Source organism: Mesoplodon mirus (assembly GCF_964341445.2).
Source record: "Mesoplodon mirus genome assembly, chromosome: 3".
Taxonomy (NCBI): domain Eukaryota; kingdom Metazoa; phylum Chordata; class Mammalia; order Artiodactyla; family Ziphiidae; genus Mesoplodon; species Mesoplodon mirus.
Window position 1 is genome coordinate 91,785,751 of NC_138978.1, and position 6,055 is coordinate 91,791,805.

Here is a 6,055-nt window from a genome sequence, read left to right on the forward strand (position 1 = left end):
CTTTTCTCCTCTACAGGTAAGGCTTTTGTCCCCCATCTGTCTTCTTTAAGGACTTTTTCTTTACCTTTGATTTTTCTGTCATTGGAAAATGTTTTGCCCAGGTGTAGTATTTCTGGTAATTTTTCTGCTTGGTGTTCTCTGAGCTTCCTGGATCTGTGATTTGGTGTCTGACATTAATCTAGGATACTTCTCAGCTATTATTGTTTCAAATGTTTCTTCTGTTTTTCCTTTTCTTTCTTCTCCTTTTGGAATTCCTATTATGCCTATGTTACACCTTTTGTAGTTGTCCCAGAGTTCTTGGATATTCTGTTCTGATTATTTTCAGTCTTTTTTTTTCATCTTTGCTTCTCAGTTTTGGAAGTTTTTACTGAGATAACTTCAAGCACAAAGAGACTTTCCTCAGTCATGTCCAGTCTACTAGTAAATCTATCAAAAGCATTATTCACATCTGTTACATTATTTTTTATCTTTAGCATTCATTTTTGGCTTTTTTTCTTAAACTTTCTATCTCTCTATTTGCATATTTTTCAGTTCTCCTCCTCCTTCCACTTCTTAAGTGAGACAGGATGGCTAAAGAAGGCTGGAGTTGTGTATTTTCCTTTTCCTGTGTCAGTTAGGCACAAATAAAACCCCAGTAGGTTAGGCTCTGGCTAAATAATTTTTCTTTTTTTTTAATGAAAAAATAAGAGAAAAACTATTTCAAACAGGTTCAGTGGTATGTATGCTATAGCAAAGTCTGGTTGTAATAGTAGTTTCATTTCAAACCTGAATTGATGCACAAATGTGACATTGTTTAATGATCAATTACTGCTAAAATATGGATAAAATCCATCAATGTGCCAATTCTGACATTTATTATAGACCCTATTTTTTATTTTAGTAGTAGAGGCTAATTTTCATCAGAAGAAAATGAAAACAACCTTATGGCTTCTACTAAGGTAATGAGCTGTATCACCAGTATTGCTTTGAAATTATACCCCTAGGTTGTTAAGAGAAATTCTGACTTTATCCAAATGTATTATTTAACTGATAATCTTCAGTCGTCATCTACTGGTGGCTTGATTGTTACTCCTCTTCTTATCTGACCCCAACCAATTAAACGCCAGTGTTTCTCAACTCTCTCGCTAAAGGTTATTTTTACTCCCACTTCTGTGCACACAGGATTGGTGAGAACGATTTTACCCAAATCAGCCTTGACTGCGCCAACACTTCCTCCTGTTGAAAGGGATCCTATGTTCACCATAAGCACTTCATTCTTAGACGGCTTTTGTCCCTTTGCTGCTTTTTTGTCTCCTTCCATGTGTACACCAAGAAGCCGTCTAAGTAGGAAATAAGAAATTTCCAGTTCTGTGAAGATCTCTGGTAAAGCTCCAACTGCACCAAGTACCTGCCCCACCATTCTGTCAGCCCAGCACAAAGTGGGGTGAATTTTTCTTCCAACTCCAATAAGACACCCTGGAGCAGCATACTGAAGATCATTTTGTTCCTCAAAAGTAATACAATTTTGGAAAAGATTGGTTTACCTGAGTTTTCCTTTGCTATCTTTGGAAACAATACCAGGTCTGACTTCTATCTCCTTGCCCACCTTTAATACTCCTTTTAAAATACTACTACTTGCCACACCACCTTTAAGGTCATCAAACTCACAGCCAGGTTTGGTGACATCAAAGGACCTAATAACAGTAAGTCGGGGTTCTGAAGTAAAGTATCTTAGAGGTACTGGAATTTTCTTAATGATATACTCACAGACAACTTCAGTATTATATTTCAGCTGAGTAGAAATTGGAATAATAGGAGCTCCTCCTGCTACTGTACCTTGTACAAATGCAAGGATCTGTTCATACTGTTCTTTAGCCTGACTTTCTTTTACCAAATCAATTTCATTCTGCAGAATCAAAATATGTTTCAGCTTCATAATTTCTATGACAGCCAGGTGTTCAGAAGGCTGAAGTTGAGGACAGGATTCATTACCAGCTATTAACAGAAGAGCTTCATCCATCACTGCTGCACCATTCAGCACAGTAGCCATCAAAATATCATGGTCAGGGCAGTCAACAAAGGAAACATGTCTGACTAGTCTGAAGTTCCCTTTAGTCCCTGAAATGTCTGTAGGAAACTCATCAGGTATACTACTTCCACAAGATCTGTAACATTCTGGCGAAGACAGTTTGCCTCATTAAGTTTGTAAATCTTGGCATTAGCATATCCAAGCTTGATCGTAATATTTCTTTCTAGTTCATTTTTGAATCTGACAGTGTGAACTCCAGAAATAGCTTTTACAACAGTAGATTTTCCATGGGCAACGCGACCAAGTGTACCTATATTAATTGTGGCTTGTCTGCTGATAACTTCATGTGAGAGTGGAGTCAACCTGGTAACATCCAGTGTGGTGAGATCTTGGCGAGAAAGATGTTGCTGCCCCAGAGTCACACCAGACTCACCCCCCACCATCTAAGGACAGATCTTGTTATGAAGAACAGAATGCTCTGACATATCTCAAGATGGTTCCTTTACCCCTCCCCCTGCCAGAAGCACAAGGAGATTTTTCTCCGATATTCACTGTGAGAACTTCTAAAGGTAAAATTCACAAAAGGTCAAGCTTGTAAAGGTAAAACTCACAAAAGTGTGGAGACCCCCTTACGACTGAATCCTCCTGGAGTTTTTAACTCTCAGAAGTTGTCCACACTGAGACTTCAGCAATTCATTGATTACATTTTAGGTTTCCCTACCCTGATGGTACTAGTTCCTGTGAGGTTGCTACTCATGAGTTTCTGTGTTGGTAAGTTCTGATTCTATGTGCTTGCCTTTCAGTCTCTCAATTGGAGGGGGACAGCAGTTTGCCCTGTGACTTCACTTCTCTTATGGATCTAAGAAGAGTTGATTTTTCATTATGTTTAGCTTTTACTTGTTGTTAGGATGAAATGGCAACTTCCAAGCTTCTTGCATGCCAGACTGGAAATCATCTTTTGGGATCTGGGGGTTATTGACAGTATAGACTTGTGTTGACTTGAATACCCTTCAAATCTCTTTTTAGTTTATAACCATCTTTGCAAAGGAGAAACATTCTATTGGTACTTTTATTGAAGCTTTCAGCTGTGCTCACAACATTTTTTTCAAAATTTGGTTAAACTTAAATCATCTTTGGAATTTAGGAGTATTTATTTTGTCTCTACCAGTCTATTTGCCTTGTGAATTTTCTACATTGGAACAGATAAACTGATGAAACTCTGGATAATTTCTCCTGTTATGATTCCAGAGTTACATTTCTGGTTCTTTGTCTTTTTCATCTTTTTCATTTGTTCTTTTCCTGTGCTCTCTGAGGATACTGTCTTTGCTCTTATTGTTGAGGTCAGACAGACATCTGGTCTCTCTGAACTTTTCCCATTGGGTTTTATTCATAGACTTCTTTCTCTTTCTTTTCTTATCTAATAGCAAACAATACCTCATATTTCCTGATATTTTGGATTTTTTCATTTAATTTAAATTACCCATTGGTTGCCTCTATTATATGAAAAAAAGTTAATGAAGAATTTAGCTAGGGAAGATCACCTACTGGCCCAGTCAATCTTTACATATTAGATTCAAACTGCAGAGCCCAATTTTTCTCTGCTTACATACTCACAATTTGGTGGACACAATTCAACCCAGATAGAGTATAGCTCATTCAGAAGTTATACCATTAAAAATATCTGGTGAAAATATAGTCACAATGTTGAATGATTTATCATTAGTTGCCATCCGGAGTCTTCTCTTGAGGGAACTAAAACTTTCATCATAGTAGAATGTTTTGTTATCAATTGGCCATCCTTAAATTTCAAAATTAAATATATACAAATAAAGCAGCTCTTATGGTTCTAATAGCTGTTTTTCCGTTCTTTGCTTATTTGAGTTCTCCTGTTCTATGATCTTGTGTTAGGATTTTTCAATATTATGAGTTGGCACCTTTTAGATATTTGGGTACCCACTGATGTTTTTAAATTTTTTAGATTTTATTTATCATTGATGTGCTGATAATGTCAAATATAAATTGATCTCCCCACTTTTCCAGAGATAAAAGCCATCACATCTTTTTGTACTCAGATATTATGAAATGATATAATTCCGTGGCACTGACCATATTTTACTCCTGACCTTTAAATTCTTAGTAATTTTCTTTCTCCTTTAAGTATAATTTTAGATATGAATCATAAATGTTTACCCATATTAACTAGAAAACAATGTGATTAATAGCCAGTCTTCAAGTATTTTAAATATTTAGCAAATTGATACCAGTGGTTTTATTCTTTATTTAATTCTTAAAATTATGTCCCCTGGAAGTTCCTAGTTGAAGTCAATGTGGTGCTTAGATACACTGTCTAAATTATACTCATGGTAATGATAACTCTTATGGAGTGCCCATTATGTGACAGTAACCCTACATATTTTTAATCCTTTAAAAAAACTGTTTTTAAGGTGGATAAAACATAGAAATTAATTAATTTGCTCAAATTGTGCTCATATATGGAAAATTCATGGTAAGAACCTGGATTTTTGCAACTCTAAAGCCTGCGTCCTTTTCTCTCTACAGCATTACCTCTCCATGGTACAGGTGAGCCATCTCTTCAGTTATTATGATGTCTGATTAGTATCTCAACTCTTTACCTCATTTTTCCTGTATAGATTATTAATATGTGGCAGAACCAATGAATTTGGCAGAGTAAATATATTTATTTACTCTCTAAGTGACTGATATAGATCACTGGATGGTCATTAACACCATGGTTGTTAATATACATTGTAAAAGATGGCTGAAATGAGTGAATCAGCTCTGGGATGAAGGCACAGCACACGGTGTTTCCCAGCTTTCCATGGTGATGAAACTTAGAGCACTAGGTTTGGGGTCACAAGCTTGAATTGAGACTCTGCTCCACTACTTACTGGATGTGTAATATTGCACAACCCACTTAACCTCTCTGAACTTCTATACTGATTCATAGTGTTTTCAAGAAGATTAAATGAGATATAATGTGTGTAAAATGGTATTACCTTCTGAAGAGCACTCTATAAATATAATTATTTTATTAGAGCAGCAGTCACTGGTAAATTCTAATGCTACTGAGATTACTTGGAAAAGAGAGAAAATGTGTTGCGTGTTACTGTTCTATTATTTAAATCTTTTCACACTTGGACTCCTACATTGCTTTACAGTCTGGATCATGCTTAACTTTCTGTTTGCAGCTTAACATCCTGCAAATGACTTATCACTTGCTTTACCATCTGTGCCTGCTACAAAATCTAGGTTAAATTATAGGATTTTTGTGTGTTTAGTGTCCTATGAAGATTTGAGTAAATATTTGGGGGATCTTCTAATGCATGTTTAAGTCTTCCTTCTTCCTTCTATAATATTCCTCAATATTTTGGTATGAGTGAAAGGGAGTATATGAATTAATCAATAATAATTAATAAGCTTTTGACTGTGGCATATGCTGAATACAATCAAGCTCCCAGAGGGCAACACATACAGCATGTTACAAGTCTGTCACAATATGTATGATTTATGTATGTAAATACTAGGTCATAATCAATCTTCATTTGAAGAAATCACATATTTATAAAACAAAACAAGTCAGCATTTAACATTACTTCTGTCATCAGCAATGTTGTCTGAAGCTATCCTACTCTACTGTACCATTAGAATAATCTATTATGGTATTTATAGAGAAAAACACTCCATACAGGAATTTCTGAGTAAGATGGAAATAAAACAGGATGTTGCTTTTTTAATGACATATTTTTCCTTTATTTCAAGTAAAATACACAATGAACAATAATTAAGAGGACAATTTGATGGTCCATATGACAAATTTTAGTGGGTACATTTCCTGTGGAAAGTATACATAGTTGACACACACACACACAAAAAAAAACTTTCCGTGTGTTTTAATTAGGGACCTTTGATAGTATTCATTATAGTAAATTATTTCAGATATAATGTTAAAACAAAGATGTAGCACACAAAGCAAAATTGAACAAAGGTCCAAATGGGATATCATTAAAATGTCAAAGTGAGTAAGCA

General features: G+C 35.3%; 1 pseudogene across 1 annotated transcript; it reads right to left on the reverse strand.

Moving 5' to 3' along the window:
• Positions 1-893: 893 nt before the first annotated feature.
• On the reverse strand, positions 894-2,451 carry LOC309800062 (eukaryotic translation initiation factor 2 subunit 3-like; annotated as a pseudogene). Its single transcript has one exon. The product of its transcript is annotated as a eukaryotic translation initiation factor 2 subunit 3-like (transcript).
• Positions 2,452-6,055: the final 3,604 nt, after the last annotated feature.